Raw genomic sequence first — 26,963 nt, 5'->3', positions numbered from 1 at the left:
ATTTTTTTTTTCACTGATTCCTTAGGATTTTCTAAATATAAGATCATGTCATTTGCACATAAAAATACTTTTACTTCCACTCTCACATAGATGGCTTTTATTTATTTTTCTTGCCCAATTGCCCTGGCTAGAACAATGGTGAATAGGAGTGAGGAGAACCAACATCCTTGTCTTATTCTTGATCTTAGATACAAAAACATTCAGTTTTCACCACTAAGTATCATGTTAGTTTTTCACAGGTGGACTTTACAGACTGAGAAAGTTCCTTTCCAGTCCTAGTTTGTTGAGTATTTTTATCATGAAAGGGTGATGAGTTTTGTCAAATGCTTCTTCTGATTAAGATGATCCCGTGGTTTTTGTCCTTTATTCTATTGATATGATGCAGTCCCTCAAATGATTTTCAGTAAACTCATCTTGCAGTCCTGGGATAAATCTCACCTGATCAGGGGTATTTTTATATGTTACTAGATTTGATTTGTTGATTTTATTGAGGATTTGAATCTACATTCATAAAAAATAATTTGTTTGAGTTTTCTTTTTTTCCTAATGTCTTATCTGGTTTTAGGATCAGGGCAATACTGGCCTCATAGCATGAGTTGGGAAATGATCCTCTTGTTTTTTGGAATAGCTTGTGAAGAAATTATACTAATTCTTCCTTAAATATTTGGTCATGTTTTGTTCTTCAAGTTTTTCTATTTTTACAGTTTTAAACATGCAACTCTGATAGCATGCCCAATGGGAGGATATAAATGTCCACTCTTTCACTCTGTAAACCTGAAATTAATCTATGGCATTTATGATCCACAACCCTATTGTCAAAGTTTGAGTTAGTCACAGGAAAAAGAAGTCCCCGAATTCGTCCTTAAAAAGTTTTCCAAGTTAAAAAGAGAGAGAGAGACAGTAGGGAAACATTTATCTCGGGCATGAACTGTTTCTCCTGTACCCCCAGTTCTCTTCCATTTAGCGACCCTCCTCAACGCAGGGCTCCGAGCCTCGTGCGCAGGGATCTGGTAGGTGACACTGGGGATGACTGTGGCATCCTCCCGCTTCCGTCAGCATCTGGAGAGGGAGGGGGTTGGGCCAAGAGGGTCTCCAGGGGCGGGGCGGAGGAGGAGAGAATGCAAAACAGTGCCTCATCCCTGGAACCTACCGAGCAGCAACGCCCCTCGCTATAAATTCAGAGCTGCCGCGTCGCAGATGATTCCAGCGCGCTCGTCAGCCCAGGGCCCCAGGCAGTGGTGGCAGGCACGGCGAGCATCTGTTTCGGGCTGGGACGGCGACTGATGGGGAGCAGCCCGAGCGAACCCCGGGAGTGAGGGCGCACCGCCGGGACGCGGAAGACGCGGGCGGAAGCCCCGCACCAGCGCTGCCAACTCGCTGTCCGACGTGAGCTCAGGGCCCCGGGCGCGGGTAAGTCGACCAGGACTGCCCAGGCAGATTCGGGGGCCGCGGGGCGGGGCTGGTCAGTTTCCTGTCAAGGTGTCCTCACCGCGGGTGCTGTGCTGGTGGGCTCCCGGGGACGAAGGAGAGAGAGAGCTCAGTTCCGGTCGGCGCCCACCGGGAACTGGCTGCCTTTCCCCAAATCAGGTGAGGGGCGCCTGGGTTGCAGGGAACAATTTGAGATTGCTCGCTGCGTGCCCCCAAAAGGTCATTCTGATTTGACCAGACTCTTTCGACTACAAGCCAGAAATCTGCAGAAATGGGATCCAACCAAATAAACTTTCTTCCCGAGGCTTTTAGCTAACTCTTGTCCTTTAACCGTGTCCTGAGTAAGAAGCCGGTAGAACTCCGCGGGGCGTCCATTTAAAAGTTACGCTACTCCGAAGGTGAAGTTAAGAGTGTCCCACCCTCCCCCTCTGCTTCCCAGGAAACGCCCAGCATGGCTCTTCTTCCCCTCACCCCTACCCTCAAACCCTGTGTGTCCTTGGTACTGTGCGCCGCCCCCACCAGGGACAAACTGTCCCACCTTCAGGTGTCCCCAGGTGCCCTCTGATTCATCAGATTGGTGAGGGGGAGAAGCTGGGGTGTCTCGACACCCCAATCTCCATAGCCCTGGTCAGTCCACATTTGTAACTGAGGCGCGATTTTAAGAGAAGCTTCTGGTTGGCCCCTTCCCTCCACACCACCTATCTAGCACCCCATTCTCCAATTCTCTTAACTGTGCAGCCCAGTCTCTCTACAGCGCCAGCCTGCTACTTCTCCCCAAGACCTCAGCGAGTCTTTCCCAAAGTGTCTCCTGCCCCATCATCTTTGGGCACCCAGTAGAAACCCCGTTATTGTATCCATCTAGGGCTTCTTTACCTAATCTTTGTTTTCTGGCGGTGTATCAGAATCCCACTACTGGAGCCCTCCGAGCCTCCTCTTCTCAGTAAAAGTTTGGGTGCTCATTTTCCCCTGGGATCAAATTTGGGAGTTGGCTATATTTATGTCTAGTGTCATTCAGAGAAGAGAAAGTAACAGTGAAGGATGCAAGAAATCTGGCACACACTGTTCTGTTTTATAACTTTGTTGAGCAACTTGTTTCTCCTATTAGGTACCTCATCCCCAACATGATTCTCTTGATAGACACCATCTGAGTGTCCTGGGTCCCCGGGTGTTTATTTCCTTTAGCATTAGCTATAACCCTTTTGTAAGTCTTCTCGAAGAAACTGCCTGCTCCCCTGCCTCCTGTAGTGTTTCCCTAGCTCTAAAGGCCCCACCTAGGTCATCTGTCTCAGGCTGTGGTGGATTCTGCCACCCTCCTGGCAGACAGTGCAGGGGCAGGGAAGCACAGGAAGCCGGCGAATGGAGAGACCCACTTAACTGGCTGCTTGCTTTCAGGAGAGTTATTTCACAACCCTGAACCTCAGGTCCCTGACCATAAGGTTCCCTCCAGTGATAAAATTCCTTGATTCCTTTTGTTTCCTATTTATTTGCTTAAAAAATAGTAGTCTAAAATAATTACCCTTTTGCCCATGCTTAGGACCCTCAAAACTCTCTAAATAACTCTCCTGGTATATTACCTATTCTGGAAAACCATTAGGTTTCCAGCGCTGGCTCCAAAAGTCCATCCCTCCTGATAATGGCTGGCAGTTCCTATAACGTGGTGTAAAGCTCAGGGAGTGTACCCTAAGTTGCCAGGTCTCAGCATTTGCTAAAGTTTCACATTTATGAGTGTCGAGTCTGTCATCTACTCTGTCTCTCCCTTTTTTTCCTGACTTCCTTGTTCTTTGTGGCCATCCCGAAGCCTCGATTCCTGGTTCGGCTCTTCTTTGATCTTAAACTGAATCACTTGCCCCATCATCCAACTCAGAAGAAACCTAGTGTTCTTCTACTGGTTCCACTGATGCCAAAGAAAGAATTACCTTCCTTGAGATTTATAAAATGTCTTTCAGTCACTACATCGCTTTGCCAATGCTCCCCATCTCAAGAGTTCTGAGCTTAAATCTTTACTGTCATTCTCTAACCCTGGTTGTGTTAAAAAAAAAAAAAAAAAAGCAAATTTACGGATTGTTCAGGTTTCTTGCCGTGTGTGTGTGTGTGTGTGTGTGTGTGTGTGTGTTCTAGTTTGAGGTAAGAAGTGTGTGGGTGTGGGGGTGTGTGTGCATTTTTTGGTCTGTTGCTGCTGCTTATTACTGTTGTTGTTACTATCACTAATAATTTGCCCAATTCGAGAGGGAAAATAAATGAAAGAAAATTTAATCTGCGACTTAACAAAAGCCCAGGTAAAATACTTAGCTGAGAGGCATTTAAAACTAAGAGTTTAATCATATGGTGAATATCTCCATGTCCTTTTCAAACAGATAACGGACTTGCTATGTTTTGTTTTCAAATTTGTTACAGGGACCTAGACCAGTCCCATAATGCTTGCATGTTTTGGCTGCCTGATGCAGGCTCCCGGCCTCTGGCCCCACACTCATTAGTTTACCTAGTGCTTTGCCTTACTCAGTCATGACTGGGCTATGCCAGAGAGTCTCCCAAGTAAGCTAGCAAATTAGGAATTTTACTTAGCTGTTGGACATAAATCCAAGTGTTGTGAGGGTTAGAAAGCTGTCCTGAAGACACACTGTGGCAATAAACAAATATAGAGCCAGACCAGCAAACTATGACAAAGCAGTCAAGGCCAGGTTAGGAATGCTCTTCTCCCAGGTTATCTAGTAAACCGGGTAAATCACCTATTAAATTCATTACCACTGGAAAGTGCTATTATTTTTCTTCAAATTATGTCTAAGGTTCCCTTACAAAACTGCCTAAAGTCATTGGATTACATGGTTTGTGTATCTTGTCATGTAGGTACTTATTAAAATAGTATGCCATAGTTCCCATAAGTAAAAGTAAGTTTTGTTCCATTTCTAGCCTAAATTTAGCTATTATTTTATATTTTATTCATTATGTGAATTTTAGCTACCAAAATTCAACTTTTTGATAGCTTAATACATAAAACCATCTTAAATCAAGTAGTCCGTTAGGGATTTAAAGTACTATTTAACTGAACTGGCAAATGACCACCATTATCCTCTTAAAGCTCTAAAATACATCCAAAATAAATGACATCAAAAAAAGAAAAAAAAAAGCTATAAATTTGCCAAATGTTTTATTAGTCAGTGATAATTTTAATGATATTTGACAAGTGGAAATAGAAAACAAAAGTTTATATCTAGAACAGTGATAGAAATGGAAATAAGTGAATCTTGATATTAGTAGTTGTATTAACATTAAAAGTTTTGCTGATTTTTGATTCCTTCTCTTCATAGCATATGGTCACAAGGGAAGAAGATTCCATTGAGTATTAAAAACAAAATCATCTTTCAAATATTTTACTAACATAGAATTCACTACATGCTGTAAATATTGTATGACTGCTATATTTTACGTTATTCTTATAGCTCAGTTTAAAAGAGATTTTATTTGCCTGGTTCCTAAATAGGTGCATCATTCAAATGTCTTAAGTGGAAATAAATGTCTAGAATTTGCAAATGATCATTAGAGTTTCCTTCATAGATCTAAGAGTATTTTAAATTGTGTTGCTAGTATCACATTTAATTATTTTTCTAACATTTACTAGTTTAGAAAATGGGTGAAGAAATGGGTATGCTTTGTTTTTCCTAATCACACTGAGCCTTCATATTCAAAGTCCTAGGTCTAAATGTCCTTAAAATTTAAAATTATAGATTAATAATCCTTCAGTTGGGGTGAAATTTTATGTGATTTCTTGTTCCTTTTATACACATATAAGCTGTTTTATTCTTCACCAAATTATGTTAAAACTTATTTAGATCAGTGGATTTAATACTTTGGTTAACTTCAGAGTAGGAATATTGGAGTCAAATACATGTTTGTGTACTATTAAAGAGAGTTTATGATTGCTAATTTGCTCTCTAAGATGTCTTTAGCTATTTACCAATTAATATTAATCAAAGCTCCTCTTATCCAACTTGGGAAATAAAGAATTATATGTAGAAGATACTTACAGAGGGAATACTATGGATCTGAGTGATGTTAGATCCTTACGAACACATGAAAGTATAAAAATGGTCTTGGCCCTAGAGACATGTTGGTCAAACTGAGTATATATTTGGCTATGAGTCTCTCCAAACATCTTAGTGCCACTGGGGTGGAAAGCCATTTAAAAATAAGCCTCCTTCTGTCCTACCTTTCAGAGCAGGTAGAACGTATGCTGGGGTCACACTGTTTGATTTCAGCCACTTCCATAATATCTACCACAACTTTCCCTTCCTTATGGGAGTATACCTCCTTTGATACTATGAACCACATCCAATTCATCTTTGTATTCTATTACTGAATACTCCACACATCACTTTCTTGCCTGTTTGTTGTCTGTTTGTTTTCAGCTAAAGCTATGGAAAATATATTTTTCAGATCCCTATAGTTTAGAAGAGATATATTAGAGAGAAACCATTTGTCTAATCTCATTTGAGTAGAGTATCCTATTATACACAATAAAATGGCTTGAAATTGATGCTTTATTCTTAGTAACTGGGGAATTATTAATACTGTTTTTTTAGTCTAAAACAATAATGGCAAGGGGGAAAGTAGAGAATAGAGTAAGAAATGGAGAAACAAAATAGAAGTTGAAATAGCAAATCAGTGGTTCTTTAGGCATTAGGGAAAAGGCAAGGCAAGCATATTACAATCACTTGGGATTTTAAATCTGTACATATTGTCTACACTTCCCTTATTCCCATTTTCCCTACTGAGAACCACTGTATTATAAATTAGGAGCAACCATCCACCATTGTCTCAGGTGTTAAGGCAAAGACCAGCCTTGTGGGCAACACGTGGGAACTTGTGAGAAATGCAGACTTTCTGACTCCACCCAGACCCATTGAAATCTGCATTTTTAACAAAAACCCCAAGTGATTCAAATGCAAAATGAAGTTAGAGAAGTCCAAGTGTGCATACAGCACCCAGGACTTGTTAGGAATAATTGCCTAGAGGTTATATTGGCTTTTTAATAAATTAACATTTTTACATAAAGCTAACATTTATTGAGCACATATAATAATATGCCAGACACAATGTTCAGCCTTTAATATTGTTTTTATATAATCCTCACAACATCCCTATGAAATAATCACTGCTTTATCCTCATTTTATAGGCTGGGATACTGAGTAATAACAAGATAAGAAACTCACCCAAATGTGGTAACTGGTAGAGTCAAGATTGAAACACAGGAATTTTGATTCCTGTCCTCTTACCTGCCACGCCGCACTGTCTGCTCTACACTACACTGCCTGCTTTTTAAGGCCAACTAATTATTTGAGAATTTATTTCACATTATCATTTGAAATCAAGTTCTGTTTCCCTCATAGAAAAAATAAGATCTATTCTATTTTAGTTGCAACATTTGCCTGTCATATTCACCTTTAAGTGAAATAATGGAGAATTCTAAAAATTCTTTCTTTAGTTGGGAAATAAATACTAAAATTATGAAAGCTCATTATTTAAAACTTAAGATTCAATATCTCTGTTTTTCTCATAACTTACCTATAATTTACTCATTTTATCTTTGAGTATTCTGATGCTATAAAAAATGTTTTCTCTTGAACAAGTCATTCCCTACGTATACAAACTATTAAGCCTTCCAACTCAAATTATATATCACTCTTTCAGCTTTTAATATAAACACTTATCTACAAGCATGGTTCACAAAACTAGTTGAATATAGTTACTTACTAGTCAGTTTGCAAGCAAATGGTGACTTATGTTAAGCCAGTGACTCCCCAGATGATTCAGTCTCTGAACGATTTCTCCCAGTGCATGTAGATTTTCTGAGAGCTGTCAGTTGGATTTGGCCAAAAGCCTGTTGTTCTGACAGGGGCTCATTGATGTTGGTCAAAAGACTGAAGTGAGTCTGGGTTCCCTGTGATCACGTTTGAGAGGAGAGGTGTGTCAACAGGACTGAGCAGCTATAATTTTCTCAGTGATAAAGGGACATCCTTGGGAGATGGAACTTCACCAGCTGCTTAGATCGAGAACTTTAAGCAGCCCTAACAGTACAGTGTCTAATTTGTAACTTAAGGCTTAGGACACAACCAACCCAAGCTGCCATAATGCCAAGCACCTGGGGCTTAGAGGGGCGGTAGTGCCCAGGAGACATCCTGCATGTAGCAGCAGAGTTTCTTAAAGCTAATAAGTGATAAATGATACAGCAGTGACTGTCTTATGACCTTTTACAGTCCTGCTGGTCTCAATGAGCCCAAATATTTGTGACTGGGGCTGCATAGAATCTGCACCAGGTTTTTTCCTAAACAAATTGAATGAATGAATGAATGAATGACCTCACAGCATTTCTTCTAGTAAACTTTATACATTTATACTTTTATTATTCCCTTCACTTTTTGACCCAAACTCTTCTCGATATCCAATTAAATGTATTTTACATGCTTCTAAATCTGTGTAGTATGCTGCTAGAACAAGAATGTTCCATTAACCCAGCTTTAGTAATCTTTCCATTCAAATGATGTCACTTCACGTAAAACATGTTGTACCATGATGGATCCCAGCCCTTAACCTTCACACAGTTAATTGCTGCCACTTTATCAGGAATGGAAAAGAATCTGATGTGATTCCTACGTAATGATTTCTTGAATGTGTTGTGGCATTTGGTCTACTGAGTTAACAGAATACATTTTTGAGAGGAACACAAATCTATTCTTTTACATTTCTGTTAGGTTAAGCCATATGATGTGACATTATATAGCCATTTTTACATATTTAATAATATTTAATGGCAAGGAAAGATAATCATTATAAAGCAATATGTAAACATAAATCATGAGTGTGGTCCAGTGTGTGCGTGTGGGTGTTTAGATTACTGTCAAGTTGCCATTAAGGCCTTACTTGGGTCATTGGTATTCTAATGGAAACAGTTCTATTAGCACTGATTTGTGATTAAAATAACCGATATATTTTTTTAAATGTCTGCATCACTGTGAACCAGATAAGACTAGGAAAAATATATAACAAATCTTAGAAGCTTTTGAGGGTTATTAAGATCAAGGCTAAGATCAAAAGTGACTTTTTTCTTTCCTTTTTTTTATATGTGCTTTCAGTTTGTCTCGGAATTACTACTACTTTCAATCTAACCCACTCTAGATTTCAGATCTTTAGACAACTGCCATTAACTGTGTAGAGAATGATAATTGGTAAATCTGATACTTTCTCTAATTTTTTTTTTCCTGAGGGACACTAGTGCCCTACAAGAATTTAGATAATTAATATCATGGTAGTATTTTTAAGAGAGAAATAATCTTATGGGAAATTTCTTTTGCTATAACAACAAAACCACTGAAATATAGGGATAAAAAGAGATTCTCTAAGGCCAAAATCCTTCCATATAACACCATTATAGTAAAGTTGGTATACACTGTGGTTTAAAAGGTAACCTACACCACACCTATAGTCTTCCTGAATAACTTTTCAGCTTTAATAATATTCTTACTGAAAAGTGTCCCCCAAATCCATAATGACAAATATTGCTTAATTTGGCTACATAAGAAAATTAAAATATCATATGGTAAAAAGGACCCATAAACAAAGTCAAAAGAGAAACAGGAACTTGAGAAAGCTACTTGCCACACATTACATGTAAAATGCCAGTTTCCTGAATAGAACGTGAGCTCTTTAACATGAGAAGCAATGAACAGCCCAACTAAAAAATAAGCAAAACCCAGGTGTGTGGGTGGTTCAGTCAGTTAAGGTTTGATTTCCACTCAGGAACGCTGACTGCACACACAGCCGCTTGGATTTCTCTCTCTCTCTTTCTCTTTGCTCCTCCCCGCTCTCCCATCTCTCAAAATAAATAAACTTAAAAAAAAATAAATAAGCAAAGGCCATTAATGGGCAAACTAGTAGAAGAGTAACTACATACAATAAGGAAACAACAACAACAGAAAAAGCTCAACCTCATTTATAACTAAAGAAATGCAAATCAGGACAAATATGTACTTTTCATTTATAAGACTGACAAAAAAAATTTAAGATTTGATAAAAGCCAGATTTGGGGTATCAAAAATTGGTATGGCCTTTGTACAGGACATTTTTAAGTATCTTTCGAAAACTTGGAGTATGCAGTTTGCTTTAACAATCACATTTGAAACTTTTCTACTGGTATACCACTTAAAAAATGCACACATATAAATAGAATCATTGACGCATGTTTTTAAGCAGCCAAAATGAGAAACTAAAAAAAGAAAACCTTAAGATCCATTAACAGGGGGCTGGTTAAATAAATTATCATGAATCAGTGCAATGAATACTGTGTAGTCATCAAAATAAACGAGGTAGATTTATGCATATATTACAGATCTAGCCATGTTAAGTTAAAAAAAAAAAACACACACAACAGAATAGTAGGAGGTGTAAAATGAAAAACCGTGGATATACACATCTGTATGCATGTGTATACATTTTTAAAAGTCTTAAAAGGATACACGTGAAACTATTAGTAGTAAGGATCTCTAGGAAGTGGATCTAGAGAGACCATTACAGACAGCTAGGAGACACGTACTTTGATTTTACACTCCTTTGTAACTTGACATTTAAACCACATGTATGTATTACTACAATGAAAAATAAAAACAGAAATACAGAAAAAAGATCTCTTTTTAAGAAGATTTTTTAAATTATGGTAAAATAACACTCATATAGGTTTATATTAAAAAGGATCATTTATCAAAGTTTACCTGTAGATTCACAACGAAAAATCTAATCTATTATGATACTTCTTATACTAGGAGCTATGTCTACAGAAGTGTCTTAGAATAAGATTGCACTATTTTACCCAAAAACACGTTTTCTCCTTCTCCGGTGAGTATCTACAAGGGTATGAGGGAAGACGTCGACTACAACCAGGAAGAGGATGTAACCCCACGACAGACTGCCACTTAGTACGGCCTAACTCTACATAAGGAAAAATATATTCTTGATGTGGACCAGATGGTTTCATTCCCTTCAAAAACATTTTTAAGATGTAGTGTTAATACTTACTCTGTCAATTAAAAAATGAAAATCTGGCCATATTCAGTGAATCACATTAATCTTTTTGTCTTTCCAGATTTAATACACGGTAAATTGGTCTAAAATGGCCGAGTTTTCATCTGAATAAGACACTGAAGCCATCCTAGAAGTTCTGCATCCAGGTAAATGTCTTACACTTATAGCACGGTATTGGGCGGTTGTTTTCTCTAATGTGTCAATAGTGGAGGCAGCACAAGTCACATATATCATTGTCTAGTGACAGAAACAGAGGATGCAGAAAAAAATGAAATTCCACTCTTAATCTCATTCCTTATATGCAGCCTAAGAGCATATATTTATATGATTTTAAAGGTAAACCATGTTAGAATATTACCAAGATATTCATGTATTAATATAAACCATATGAGAGATCTGCAACCCCTCGACAAGGATCTCCTTGTGGCCACGGATGGATTGCTCTGAACGGTACTCTTCACACTATGTAGGGCTTTAAGAGAAACAGGAGATTGTATTCTCTCCTCAGCCACCCAATGGGGCTCTGTGAAGCACTCACTTCCAAAAGCCATGCCCAAAGACCATATGTCCAAAGAACATAAGCCTTAAAACTTGACCTGCTCACCTTCAGAAAATCCAGATGTCTCTCAGTCTTATTTTCATGAAAGTTGCCCTTACTCCAGTAAGATATAGGGAAAAGGGCAATGTGGAGTTGGAGACAAGGTACCCTTTAATCCCCACATAGCCTAGCCCTCTGGTAGGTATGAATCATGCCGCTGGGCATTACAGTCAGAACCTGAGAGGGCAGCATGAGTAATCAGGGACTGCTCTGTCCATCCATTTCCTGTCACATGGCCCTGCCTGATATTTTTCATAAAAAGACTCCTGGATTTTCCAGATCAAAAGCCTTTTTTCTCCTGACAAAAACTCAGCTCAAGGAACAAGCCCTCAACTTCCTAAATTAACAGGGAAGACATCCCCTAGTCCCTCCAGGGAGAATGAAACGAGTAGCTTATCTCCTTCTGAATATCTTGGGATTATATTTTATCAAAGCAGAAGATAGATAGGATAAGTGGTGGGTGGGTAGACAAATGTTGATTTTATTCTTCTTTGTTTCATTGGCAAGGAGGAAACAGTTGCTAGAAGGCACTCCATGGTGGAGTTAGGAAACTATTGAGGACTGCTTTAATCTTGGTGACAAAAATGGGTACATTCTACAGAGTTCTGCCACTGGAAATCTTTAGGCTTTAGGGATTTTTCGTTTTGTTTTGTTTTGTTCTGTTTTTGTTTTTGAGGTACAGATAAGCTTAGAAAGCTGGGCTGTACATGTTTTCAGTAAAAATCCAGCTCTGGGAAAAGTACACTGAAATGTATGTCCTAATTAGAAAGGCACTAAGATAGGAAGCTTTATTTTACATCCTAAGAGTACTGAACAGAAGAAACTCTTTGTCCATAATATGCCATCAACCTTGTAACAGAAGAAGCAAGACAGTAATCCAGGGGAGTTCCTGATAGAAATTTCTATATAACAGCCTCCCTTCTCCTGTGTTTTGGAAGCCCCCGCTTTCTAACATTCACACATTTATAGCAAAATAAATATGATTTTTTTTGCTTACAAATAACAAAACAGTGGGGGGAAAAAACCCTCCATAAAATTAACCTTTTCAAACTTTTAGTTTCAGATGAATAAGCAAAACATGCTTAATTCTAAGTTATTTTTTGTTTGCTAAAGAACTGATGCTATACCAATTTGGCCACTAACTGCCAAAACTTTGCTTTGGGTTTCCTGTAAAACAATCTCCAAGGCCCCATGCCATCCATGGGCACTATACTGAAATGCAAAAGGTGTGTTCAGAAGGACCTTCTGAACATTGCAATGTCTCTTTTACCAACTTACGACCAGAGAACTCTGATCTCTTATTGATTTAAACCAGTAATGTGTAAACAGCATTTCAGGGCTTGTTTTATAGGACCAAAAGAATTTAAGTTGAAATCTACTTAGGACAAATGGGGAAAACCAGGACATTTAAAAGAATCAATAAAGACCATATTCCGTGGCTTAAAATCTGTAGGCCTGCACTATCCAGTGTGGTATTCCTGTGTCATGTGTGGCTACTCAAGTGTAAATGTAAATTAACTACATAATACAATGACACTAAAAATTCAGTTCCTCAGTTGTCCTAGGCATATTTCAAGAATTCCAGTAGATACATGCAGCCAGTGGTTACTCTAGTGGACAGCACAGATTTACAACATTTCTATCATCATAGAAAGTTCTATTGGATAGTATTCTATTGATAGTACTAACAACACAGTGGACTCTTCCACTGCTACTTGGTAAGCAATTGTTATGCTCTTTTAAACTTATTTGGAAATTTTAAAGTATTTTTTAAATTCTAATTTTCTCAGTTGCAGGGTATCTGGTATATAGTTCTCGCAGTAACTTTCTCTTGTTCTTATTTATTTGTGTATTAAGATACATGGGATTAAGTATCTTATGTACTCTTCTAAAGTTAGAAGTTCTTGGTTTTCTTAAAAATCGTGAGAAGAGGTACATGTAATTATACTGAACTAATAATATACAGCTGTTGGGTTCTTTACCCGCATCATTGACAACTCCAAGTAAAGAAAACTAGAAAAGATGTAGGGTCATCTTAATGACCCATATTTTTTTTATTCTGTATATTCTGTGAGGTTTGTTTTTCCTGCAGCAATAGATATGTCTCATTTGTACTGACCTAACTACAGCTGACTTCACATATTTTAAGAAATTGGAGAGTCAAGAAAAATAAGTATTAGACCACTTATTTCTTTTCTTCTCTTTTTATAGAAATGTACAAGGTATTAGAAGTCCCTATTTTTATTTCCAAATTATATGTATCACAGAGAAGAGTAGTTTGTTTTCAGTTTTTAATTAATGTAACCACCCCATTATAGTATATTCTTAAAGTTCTTAGTCACCATTTTTCCACTAATATGATCCCATTATTAAAATGTCAGTCTCAATTACTTTCTAGAAACTTATACCTAGTAGTTCAATTACATTTGGTTCCTGGACTAATGATTGTGTGTTACACAAGGCAAAAAATTAAAAACAACTTTGTCTTTGAGTCATCGAAGCATCAAGGATTTGAAACAGCTATATAACTAACTGTGAGATAAGCATTTAAATATCCACACTATATTCCCTTTACACATTTAATATTATTTTTCAATAAAAGCATATATAATAGAAATTTGCACCCAGTTTGGAATTATCAAGTATGAATCCTAGAGTCTTAGCAATGAAAAAAGGCAAAGTAAAGGGTAGCCATTTGAGGGGTGGTTCTTTCAATAAATAAACAAAAAAAGGTTTCTTTATAGAGTAACAGGTTTACTCCAAATAACCTATTATTTACAATATATGTATAGAAACACTGTTCCTAAGCTTGAAAAAAAATAGAACTAGATATGCTTAGCACCTAACTGACTAGGTAGGAGACTCACATTTGGATTACTGTTACTATTTTTAATAATTAAAAGAGCTCAGGGGTGCCTGGGTGGCTCAGTCGGTTAAGCGTCCAACTTCAGCTCAGGTCATGATCTCACAGCCCGTGAGTTCAAGCCCCACATTGGGCTTTGTCTGACAGCCCAGAGCCTGGAGCCTGCTTCAGATTCTGTGTCTCCCTCTCTCTCTGCCCTTCCCCCACTCACGCTCTGTCTCTCTCTCCTTGAAAAATAAATAAACATTAAAAAAGTTTTTTTTGTAGATAATAACAATTAAAAGAACTCAGAGAATTAGCATCTAAATGTAGAGGCTATTTTGCTGGCAGGGAGAACTTTTGATTAGTACCAAAAAATTGTCATCCTTCCCCTTCAACTAGTCATTCCTTTTAAGACTTTTAAGATTTAGAGGCACCTGGATGGTTCAGTCAGTGTCCAACTCTTGATTTCGGCTCAGGTCATGATCTCATGGGTTTGTGAGATTTAGCCCTATGTCAGGCTCTGTGCTGTGAGCATGGAGCCTGTTTGGGATTCTCTCTCTCCCTCCCTCTGTGCTCCTCCCTCCCTCGTTCTCTCTCTCTCTCTCTCTCTCTCTCTCTCAAAATAAATAAACATTTTTTTAAAAAGGCTTTTAACAAGATTTATACATATAGGAATTTTTTTTTTAATTTCAGAAAGGTGTGGGATATCTTAGAAATGTAATAATAAAGCACAGACCTGGTAGAATGTAACCAGTTATCTGGGACTATGTCTTTGGCACCTTTCCAGAATTCAAACAAATGCTGGGGGCCCTGGGACGACAGGAACAATGTCATATTTCAAGCCCAAAATCCAATCAGGAGCAGCCTTCCTCCTCCTCTCATCCAGGCAAGGCCAAAATACTTCTATACACAGTATGGGTCACTACGGAAAGCAAACAGAGCTGCTGTAGATAAAACCAGGCAGTGGGTAAAGGCTGTCTCTTGACATAGACCCTGAACCTTGGCTCCTCAGCGATGCTCCCAAGTCAAAGAGGAAGAACAAGATAGGCATTTCACTGCTTCTGGTCCCTCTAGTATGGTCAGTGTCCAGAGCAGGAGGATAAAACAATTGTCTCAGCGATGTAAAGCCAGAAGTCCAACCCGTTTTGGCAATGTGAAAGCAATGCAAATTCAAGTCGGTAATGACAACAGCTTCTTATGTGATACATATAACACTAATGGACCAGACGTACTTTATTCATCTCTAAACCAAGAATGCTAGTCTTCATTTTACATAGAACATGTTTATCTGTATACAGCTGAACAATTAAGGAGCTTTGGAAACGGCCCTATTTGTGAGAAGTACTGCCCACAGCACATCAGCTTGCTTTGGGATAACTGAAGTAGTAGTAAGCAACCCCTGGATTTCTGCTAGAATGTAGACTTAATTAGATGGGTGAGTTAGATAGAACATGCCATCTGAATTAAAGAGTAAGAAATAGAATATGTACCAAATAAGTGAAGGAAGATTCATAATTATGAATAAAACAATAAATGTCAATAAATTAAAAATTTTTATTTTAGGGGCACCTGGGTGGCTCAGTCGGTTAAGCATCCTACTTTGGTTCAGGTCATGATCTCGCTCTTCCCGAGTTTGAACCCCACATTGGGATCTGTACTGACAGCTCAGAGCCTGGAGCCTGCTTCAGATTCTGGGTCTCCCCCTCTCTGCTTCTCCCCCACTCACACATTCTCTGTCTCTCGCGCTCTCAAAAATAAATAAATATTTTTAAAAGATTTATTTTAGCTTCTTTAAGATATATGACAAGTTTAACAGACCTAATTTAACATCTTAAAAGGAAGAGATCTATGTAACCTATTTTATGATTTTTATCTTCTTAGGAATATGTCTGACATCTTTAATTTTCACATTTTATTAATTTTTTTCTGTTTTTATTTTCTATGGTGTCACTATCCATCAACCCATATTGGTTAAGTTTATATAAATATACATATACATATATATATTTTTTAGATATAGATAGATATAAAGATCCCAAGAGAAACCAATTCTGCAGTCCTCCTCAGCAATTCATTCTGCCAATTAAGAACCCTTAAGCTAAATAGAATAATTCATTTCACAGGAAACTTTTATTCAATATGTATAATTAGTTTTAGTTAACTTTATTAATGAAATGTCGCAAATCAATTAGGTTTGCAATAATCAGATGCTGAGGACCCAAGAGGGGCCATATCTCTCACAAGAGGGGAAGGTGATACACAATTTAGTTGGGAAGCAAATGTAATTAGATTTGATCAGTTGAGTATTTCTGTCCTGATGTGGAGTCAGGCACATACCCAAACCTGAATATATAGTTAAAACGCAGTTCAAAAACAGTGTTACTTAGAAAATGTCTTCATGGTCCTGTCAGCCACATACTGACAGCTGAAGCGGGCCTTTGAAACCACAGGTAGATACGTTTCCTTCAGGTAGTGCTGTGTTTTAAATTTCTCTTTCAAATCCAAATGCCTTTAAGAAGGACAGTATATAAACTCTCTTGTTTATCACAGACCCCATCATTCCCTGATAGGGTGCTTCACACATTTATTTAACTGCCCAAATCCTGATGACATTTCAGTTTACAACTATTGTGATCTTACATATTATTGAATGGGTATTGGTTAATCGTAAAGTTTCTTTCCTCTGACTCTAAAATAAAAATATCAGGGGCTCGGTCAGTTAAGCATCCTATTTCAGTTCAGGTCATGATCTTACGGTTTGTGGGTTTGAGCCCTGCGTTGAGCTCTGTGCTGACAACTCAGAGCCTGGAGCCTGCCTTGGATTCTGTGTCTCCCTCTCTCTGCCCCTCCCCTGCTAGTGCTCTGTCTCTGTCTCTCTCTCTTAAAAAAAAAAAAAAAAAAGCAAACATTAAAAAAATTTTAAATAAAATAAAAATATCAAATGTCATGACCATAAGAATCCTTCTGAATGAGAATTAATTAAATATAATTTATTCCTATTTAGGGTTGCAGTTTGCAACATAATCTGCTGTGATTCATTTAATAAGTAGTTTTGTTGGATACCCACGTGCCAGTCCCTGTTCTCAGCCCTGAGGACAAAGTGTGAACAGAAGACAAAAACCCCTGGCCTCACAGAACTTACATTCTAGTGCATGTACACAGAAAAACAATCAAGTAAAATATGCAATATGTTGCATAAAATGGAGACTAGAGCTAGAAATGAGAGGGGAAAGTGCAGTTTTAAAAGGGTATTTAGAGAAAGCCTCCTTATAGTAAGAAGGAAGGAACTCTATGGACATCTGGGGAAGGACTCTTCTAGGCAGAAGCAAAGCATAAAGCAAAAGCAAAGGCCTTGGCAGTACGACACCAGCAAGTTCAAGGCACAGCAAACAGGCCAATATTCTTAGAAACCACAAAAGAAGAATGGATAACAAAAGGGAGATCAAGTTATCAAAGGCTAGCAGGACTAATAGGTAAAAACCAGAGACATTAAGAATGGATGCTACAAGAGAAGAAACAAATGATTAAACCTAAATGGTTTAAAGACAACATACTTTGAAATGTAGTAAAATGTTTCCAAAATCGAAGATTTTAATCTTACAAGAAGTCAGGTCTATGATTCAATCCCCAGTGGATGGTTCTATGGCTATAACTCAAACTCTAAATATTAAAATCCTGTATTTAATGTCACTTCCTCCTGGACACCCAAATGATATGTTTGGGGCCTTTGGTATACTCCAAAAATGCTTTGCCTATCACTAACCTGTAATCCATTGTCTCTGAAAGTAAAACTCCTCAAGCAATAAAGAGTTGGGGCTACACAACATTGCCGTTAGATTATTTTTAGTAAAAGCTCTGCATTCTTAGGCAAACAAATATTCCAGTGAACTTAACACCAGTGAACTTAACGAGTCCTAGGGATACTACCAGATGTAAAATGATTTCATATATTGATTATCCCATTTCAGCTATTTTATCTTCAAGTCCAACAAAAAGAAAACTCTGAATAAAAAGATACATTTGGGATTGTAAATGTGACATTAGTCTACATATAACTAGGTATGAAATTATTTAATGGAAAATTTCAAATTCAACCAATCTTAAACATGTAAGATCGTCTGAATGAGAAGCAACGATCCTGACTTTGCATTATATTTTAGTGGTATTGTTTGCTCATAATCCCCATGCTTTTTTCCTGTCCGGCTATTCTTCAAGATTTCCTAATGAGCATTAGGGAACAAGTGTATTTAACAATCTGTATTTGCAGGTTGGAAACAAGAAAATGAAGACTAATAGTTTCTTTCCTGCTAATCTGATTTTCTACAGCTCCTCTCCTACCAGCATAGGCAAAGGACTTAGTTACTATTTCTAGCAGATGAAGCCAAGGAAGAGACAAGCATCTCTGATGTCACGCTTCTCCCAAATGGGCCAGCTGCTCCAATAGGTCTCCATTAGAGACTTCCCCAAGAGTAATAAATTAAAGTGATCATGACCAGAACGAGAAAAAAAAAAATGCAACTTCCTTTATTCTAAAAAAGCAGTACTCAATGGCTGGTTAACAACGCTACAGTGAATGTTTTTGTATATTCTCCTGCACATGTGGAGAGTTTTAGGGTATGTACTCAGAAGTGGAAATGATGATTTGATTTCCAAAGTGGCGGTAATTTCAGGAGGTTCCTGGAAATGGGGTGGTGCTGAGTTGACAGAAAGATATGGGGGTTCAGTCCTTAACTGCTGATGTGTGGCTGGCTCTCTAAACTGAAATATGATCCAAAAAGAACTTCTGGTATAATTTCAGGTCCTAAGGCTAGTTAATAGTACAGATAGTTATTCATTTATAACAGTACAGGAATTTATTTCCCAGTACCCCTCGTGTCAATGACATCCCATAAAATCAGCCTGGCAAGGAACTAGAACATTTTAAGAATATCCAATACATAACTTTAAATGAGAGGTTTTCCTTTTCTCACACAAAAACATGAAAGTCAGTTTGAACTGATGTGGACTTCTGCCCAGGTGAGTGCCTCTGATTTCAGAAAGCATGTACCTCTTTTGTAACTCCAGTGTGTCCTTGGAAATCGCTGCATAAAGGCCAAACTGCCAAGTCTAGTCCTTTGCTGAGAAAAACCTTTTCAGTTGTATGTCAGTAGCTGGTCTTTGTTCTCTTCAGCACTCATTGCAAAATACAGCAATTCTAATTCTAAATCCCAATAGTATTGGGAAGACAAGTTGAGTTAAAATAATGCCTGTAATTTAATCAGTATTCGGTCCCTAATAAAAAGCTAGTTAGTCACAGCTTCCATCAGATCCCTCTCCCACAGATTTCTCTCCTGAAAGGAGATACTTACTATACAGCATTTAGGGGAAAACAAAGTTTCCTCAATTGCTAGGGCCAGAATAATGAAAGGTTTGAAAACAGTATTTTCAGCACCATCATGTTTTTGCTTTCCATTCCCTGAGGTTGAACAGATTCTTAATTTCAGTTTTTTAACTTCCCTGAAAATAATTCCTGTCTCTAGTTAACTATTGTTTCAATGCAGTATTTTATCTTCTAAATCTGGTAGGCTCACAAATTTAAGTCATCATCCAGATCAGAAAAAGTAAGTAAAACTTAAAAGAATCTAAATGACAAATCTTCTCACTCAAAAAAGTAAAAAAAAAAAAAAAAAAAAAAAAAAAAAGTCTCAAATTCAGGAATGAATCATCCTTGAAATTCTCCCAACTTGCAATTTAGTTTTATGGGTGAAAACTTTGGGAGACCAGTTTGGGGAAGCAACCATGCCAGGTACTATTTCATGTATATAATCTTACTTCTCACAGCAACACTTAAGAGATAACTATGATTGTTGCCATAGTCTTACATTGCTATTTTATAAATGTGGACCCAAAGAAGCAGAGAAAATAATAGTTAACATCCATTAACTGGACACTTACTGGATCAGGCACTGGGTCACGCACTTCATCCGCATTTTGTTACTTAATCCTCCAACAAACAAACCCCATAGGCCAGGTGGTCTTATTGGCTTCATTTCTTCACAGACACTGAGCCTAGGGGGCCCGCTTTGCTAACCAATGTCAGGAACAGAACTGGAATTTGGGACTGACTCCAACACCCTGGTTCTGACCATTTTTTTCCCAGATGTAACTCATCAAATTCTCCAGAGGCTGAGTTCTTCCTGCTGTTGCTTTTAATTAACTGCTATACCATCAGCACTTTTTTTTACATATATGTATATAAGTGAACACCGTGTCAATATTTGTTTATAGTGATACTAGGTGCCTGTTTAAGCTAGCATCATATTGAATAGGAGAGTCCAAAGCTCTGACAGGAATGCTGAAGACAAGGTAAAGCAGATATTTTTCTGTCACATTTCAGTGAGGAAATTAATTGTGAATTCACATGCCACCAGCCATACACAGAAATGCAACAGGAAATGAAGAAAAATTTAACTACTTTAAATAATGTGGTCTGTAGTACAAATGAGTGCTCTGTGAATTAGATTCCTTCTGCTATCGAATCGATCATTTGAATTATGTTGGCAAGCAGGGTAAGACATTACTAAAATTATCCTTGAATCCTAGCTTTGAGATCTATGTAAGACACTAGGCAATTTGCCTAAGAATACACAGAAAATACTTTTTAAAAGGATTGGGATGGGTTATTTCCCTCTCTGTTAAATATTAGCCTTTGAAATGAACCCAGCTGATCTGCTAAATAACACTTGCAAATTGTTGTGTTTTAATAAAGTGACAGACTGAGAGAGAAGCCACACTAGACCTGCTTATGCTTCTGGAAGCAGTGCAGGCCAGGAACATTATGCAATAATGCCTTTTAAAAGAAGGGAGCCTCTTAGCATTACACCTTGCCTGGCAACAAATGTAGCCACTTACTCCAAATGTAGACATAATTAGAAGCTATGAAAATCTAGCATCAGAATCCCAAACCCCTGGTGCAATACACTGTAAATTACAGCTTTTATGTCTGTAATATTTTCAACCACTCCATTTAAATATGTGAATATATGAATGCGCTCTGTTTCAGGAGGCCTGCTCTATGAGGCTATGGAAAGGTTTTACTGTTATTAATCAGGTGTCTTGTAAACAGGACGCCTCATTTTTAGATTTCTGGAAGGTTCAGAGCCTGTACTGCTACTGGCAGAGGGCAGACCCAAATGGGCTATTCTAGTGAAAATCCCTGGGTAAACATGGAACACAGTGAAAACCTGGGGGACCCAATCTGCACTAGGTACCACTAACAGTCATCACCTCTATTACAGCTTGAACCATGCAAACCCAGGCTGATGTGTTAGTTTAGAAGATTGCAGCAGAACTTTATCAAGTAAGTCTGAAAGAACATTAATTCTTCATCTAATCTCAGGTGACCAATAAAAGAAAATCTGAAAGAGAAAAATAAATGCTTTAAAATTTAAAGTTACAAAACACGGACATCTTCAAATAAATCAGGGAAACTATTTTGCAGAAAATAAATGGTATTCCTCTGATTTGTGACTGGCCATGGAGTTCTGAGTTTCAGAGTATGAAGGTGTGCTCAGCTGTCTATTAGAAATAGCGGGGGAGACTCAATACCCTTCCAAATGGAAGGGTTCCTATTAGGTTTTCCCCTTCATTTCCTAAAATGTTGTGATTTTTTAATTCCCAGGTGTTATGTCTTAAAAAGATTTTAAAGTTTAAAAAATAGAAACATATACTGAAATTGAGAACTGAACTGTTCAGCCAGTTGGGTATGATTTTTTAAATAGGTAATACAGACCTCTAGTGGTTGAACAGTTTGAAAGCCTCTGCAAGGAAAGGAAATTGCAAGGCAAGTGCAGGCATTTTGAGGAGAAAACAAACAGCTAGTAGGTAAAATTACTCATGAAATTCATATATTTCACACAAACAATAAAAAGGTAAGCATAGCTCCAAGGGAACGTGAGGCACCTTCCATCCTCATCGGTGCTCCTTGGTTCTCCTAAAATAAGCAAGGACCTTCCCACCAAAGTCCCAGCAAAAAGTCTGGATTGGTATTGATTTTCCTCTAAAAGATTAACATACAATTCATTTCTTATATGAATGGCCCTGACAGATATTTGTGTCATGTGAAAAAGATTGCTTTTCCTTGGTACACAGTTTTGCTCACTGGGACTCTTCTTCCTCTAAAGTTCCCATGAAAATGCAAGAAACCCTCACACAACTGAAACTTACCTTGATGTTCCCAGGTCTCTTCAAGGGCAGCCACACTCCACTGGAATGGGCTCACTGATTGGGGTGCTCTCCAGTCTACGTGAAGGGCAAAGTACTGGACCCATGCACAAGCTTAAAGGTCCCTCTAGACTAGGTTTCTCAAACTTGAATAAATGCACAAATCACCTGCAGAATCTTGTTGAAATGCAGATTCTGGCTCAGTAGGGGTGGATGGAACCTGAGATGGCTTTCCTGGTGAACTCCCAGTGGTGCTAATGTGGCTCATCCAGAACTATTCTGGGAGTAGCAAGGAGACTTTATAACATCTCTCTTTATTTTTTTTAATTATACTTTTTATTTTTACTGATGCTTTATCTTTTTTTTACTTTAATGGCATCTGTTAAAAATTAATTTTTGAATTTATAAAACTTTTTAAAGTTCTCTTTCACTTGACTATGTACAATTATCACTGGGAACCTGTTACTCAAGTTTCATAAAGATGATCATACATTTTAAAAATGGATTCCATGTCATCTGTTTAGCTCAGTCGGTTCTTGGTGGTTATGGGCACCTTTCTAAGCACTGGTAGTCACTGGACACATGTAGCCACAGTTAAATATCTGATTAGCTATATTGGGACAGTGGATGAGATCAGGTTTTGTGCATGTTGAAAAACTACTAAGGGCCCAACGTAATATCTAGATAATAAAATCAGGCAGAAAAAAAAGCACAAGCTGAAACCATAAGAGTCAACAGATCAGAGCAGAAAACAGGAAAATATATTTTTCAGACAGAATGTATTATAATTCCATCATCTAAATAACTTCCTATTATAGCATGTTGTCAACCTTAATTTTGAAATCCATAATTTTAGAACTTATGTCACAGAGTAGTCTTTAAAAGCCTCTTGCAAACTTTTAACATCTAGTTTCAAGTCAAAAATAATATACTAACAAGCCATAGCATGGAGGGAGTACATAAATTATCATCATTGCCCTGCATGAACAGTAATTCACAGGTTTGGCTCAGACATGACTTAGATGAAATAATTAACTATGTACAGTACTTAACGGTAAAAAAAAGTAATTAATCTAGCTGCCTCATACTGGTTTGGCCTAAATAAACATGCAATAAAGAAAACCATACAATTTTATTATTTCCTCACATTACTTTACTGAGTTGGAATTTTAATATGTCAGAAAAAGATATCTTTTCTTTAAAAAAAATCACTTTCTTTTCAAATGTCAACATACTGATCATAAGCTGAATGAGTTCTACATATTTATAATTGTGGGCAGATGTTCTCAATTTATACTTATGCATTTTACTTCACAGGAATTTGGTGATTACTTTAATGTGAAATAAGAAAAAAAATCAATTTTTTAACCACAAATTACACAGACTCTCTTAATGGTACTATAATTATATGGTGGTGTAGTTTTGGCAAAATGTTTCAGATAAACCTGTTTTTTGACCCATGGGTTCTCAGAGGAGACATGTTGCCTTTTGGCCTTTAGACCCCTTACCAGTAGGTCTACAAGATAAAGGGCAGGGTCATTAAGTTGGAGTGAGGGCAAAAAATAAGGCAAGTGTTCGGGCAAGAGAAAAAGGTTCAGGTGATTTGTGCTAGAGAGAAAGTTCATCCCACTGAGGTGTTTTTTTGCTTTGTTTTGTTTTTTAAGTTCACTTTCAGTGTATGGATAGATACTCCTTTGCCTAATCTCATAGACTATGACATATTCTCCCCTATAGAATTCCATTGGTTAATCATTATATAATTATCGTCATGTCATAAATAGACAAAGAAGAGGAAGAGGTTGAGCATTCTTCCAAAATCAAATAGCATACAAGATGTAGGGTCAAAACTCAAACCCAGAAACTTCTGCTTCCAATCAAGATAGAGTAACAGAGACTTATCTTCTTACCTAAAACTACAACTAGATAGATAGATGGATGGATGATAGAGTCTAACAGACACACATATATATGAAACAATGGTATGTGTGTATATATGTGTGTGTATATATATGTATACATATATTATATGTAATATATGTGTATATTATATGTAATATATGCATACATATATATGTATATACATTGCATATTATATATGTGTGTGTATATATATGTATATATATATATACATATATATATGTGTGTATATATATATACATATATACATATATATATGTATATATATATATGAAACAATATATGAGAAACAATGGTTTCCAAGACAGTATACATCAGGCAACAAAGGGCAGTAATCTCTGAGGGATGAGAAACAAATGAAATAAAACCTATGATTGTCCGAGCTCACTACCTGGGGGTAGTTTCCAGCCATGGCACAAAGAAGAATTAAGAAGGAGCTCCCAGGTCTCCCTGAGTTGAGGAGATGGAACTGGGAGTCCAAAGAGGTAAGGAGCTAGAGTTCACAGGGCAGAGCACCAGAGAGTAGAGAGCTTTGCAAAGGAAGAGCCCAATAATCTGCAAAGTATCCCCCTTGCATTTCAGCGCATATGTATAATTCATGGGGCATTGGGTAGTATACTCAGAAGGGTTTTTTGCCTCCAGAATAAGAAAAAAAAATGGTCCTAGACTAGATGCTGCTCTGGTCCCACCTGACAAAGCATAAAAGCCAGATCTGAGGGGATCAAACTCGTTGCGAGTAATTTAACTACTTCCCAGAACAAAGAAGGAAAATTTTAATAAGATACAAAACGTCCAATAACCAACAAGGCAAAATTCACAGTGTTTAGCATCCCATTCAAAAATTACCAGGCAAGCAAAGAAGCAGAAAAGTACAATCCATAAAGAGAAAAAAATCAATCCATGGAAACAGACTCAGTAATGATACAGATGATAGAATTAGTACACAAGGATATTAAGTGATTATTATAACTGTACTTCATATGTTCAAGAAGCTAGAGGAAAGTTTGAACACCAAAGGTAGAGACATGGAAGATATAAAAAAGACAGCAATTGCATTTCTGGAGATGAAAACTACAGTAATCTCAGACGAAAACACACATCAAGACTCAAGATACTAAGATGTTCCTTCCACTGTACCCACAATACTCTTTCCTGGGCCCTGAGTTTGATCCCAGCAGCCTAATACTGAATGCTTGCTTATTTACTAAAATTCTTAGGTGAATGTTTCCTTTAAGAAGTGATTACCAGCTAAAGACAGCAGCATTCCTGAAGGCATAGAGCCTTCATGGGCCATGTGGCCCTTTCCCGCCTCACTTTGATCCCCCTACCTCCCTGCCTGTCTCTGCCTGTGGAGCAAATTCCACTACCTTCCAGGGACTGCTACTCCTTCATTCTAGCAAAGAGATTTATCAAAAAAATAACTGCTAACAGTCCTTAGCATGACATCTCCTGAGTTATAAGGAAGTTTACATTATCAGACCAACATTTTCTATATTTGTTTTCTGTCTTACCTTGAAAACTATATAGTTTGAAAAAGCATGAAGTTTGATCTTTTCACACAAAATAAAATTAAAACACAGTTTAGTATTTTTCCAACTTCTCACTCTACCCATCTAAGGTCTTATGTATAAAATCACAAACTGTGTTCTTCCAGCTAACCAAGCAATTACCCAAAATGCACATGCTGTCCTTTTATTACAGAATGCAAAACATGCTCACGAGAACTAAACTACTTTTCCCACAAAAGTGAAAAATCGGCTTGTCCAGGAAGTTATATTAGGGCTAGAAGCCAAAGAAATGTATCTGCTAGCCAAGTGTTACCATTCACCAGAAATACTCCATGTTCATTATTAATCCTGTATAACTCCCTCAGTCAATGCCAGATATATTCTTTTTATGTACTTTTTGTATGTATTTTTAAACCTGTATTGAATTAATTTAGAAAATATATTAGTATCAAAAACATAAATGTGTAGGGGCGCCTGGGTGGCTCGGTCGGTTAAGCGTCTGACTTCAGCTCAGGTCATGATCTCACAGTTTGTGAGTTCAAGCCCTGCTAGGGCTCTGTGCTGACACCTCAGAGCCCGGAGCCTGCTTCGGATTCTGTCTCCCTCTCTCTCTCCCCCTCCTCTGCTCATGCTCTCTCTCTCAAAAAATAAATAAACAGTAAAACCACATATACACCCAGTGTGTAGATAATTCCATGCTTGGAGCATCACAGTTCACTTTAGAAACACTTTACTTGACAATGAAGATAAATATTTTTCAGCACTTATTAAAAATATTTTAAAATTTAACCTCATTAATAGTTATGTAACCAGGGTCATTAGGTCAATATGGCTCTATGAAATAACATCAGTCCCTTTCATTATTGGTCATCCTTTTGGTACTAGATGATATTTTTTTGAATAAATGTTAAAGTAATATGCAAGAATACCCAAATAGCACAGATTCAATGTTGTATTCACCCATCTGGAGACATCACTTTGGCGAAATGCACCAACAGCTCTAAAAGGCTAATAGTACCTTAAACAATATGGAACAATTAAAAGGGAAAAATAAGTTTCTGTCTGGAACAGCGTAGCAGGTAGTGACATCTAGACATTCCGAGACAGCTCTCATACTCTGAGCTGGACTACCCTCCTGCACACCTAGGTGGGGCAGCCTGGCTGCAAGAGAGCAAGGATGAACAATAACCTCAGCCCATCGCATCTCTGTTTTCCCACTGTCTCTAATTCCTCCATCACAGATTGTTGTTGAATGTGGAAATGGAAGGGGGGATTTCTAAAAGAGGTATGCTTCACATATTTAGTGTAATATAAAAACACTGAAATATGGGGGTCTGCAGAATCTTGCTGGTGGTTGGAGTCTGTTTACTCAGTTGTAAAATTAAGTAGTTGGCC

The 26,963-nt window shown here is 37.6% G+C and overlaps 1 protein-coding gene across 2 annotated transcripts in view; it reads left to right on the top strand.

Moving 5' to 3' along the window:
• Positions 1–767: 767 nt before the first annotated feature.
• AGTR1 (angiotensin II receptor type 1) overlaps positions 768–26,963 on the top strand; it is a 43,813-nt gene continuing 17,617 nt past the window's right edge. Inside the window, exons 1-3 of one of the 2 annotated variants that reach the window (XM_049629719.1) lie at positions 768–1,410; positions 10,560–10,644; positions 21,219–21,280. The gene's annotated coding sequence lies outside the window, so the exon portion shown is untranslated. The remainder of the gene's footprint in view (positions 1,411–10,559; positions 10,645–21,218; positions 21,281–26,963) is intronic. The other variant, XM_049629718.1, reaches the window with a different exon arrangement.

Source organism: Panthera uncia, chromosome C2 (assembly GCF_023721935.1).
Source record: "Panthera uncia isolate 11264 chromosome C2, Puncia_PCG_1.0, whole genome shotgun sequence".
In the NCBI taxonomy this organism is placed as follows: Eukaryota; Metazoa; Chordata; class Mammalia; order Carnivora; family Felidae; genus Panthera; species Panthera uncia.
This window is presented reverse-complemented; position numbering and strand designations above follow the sequence as displayed.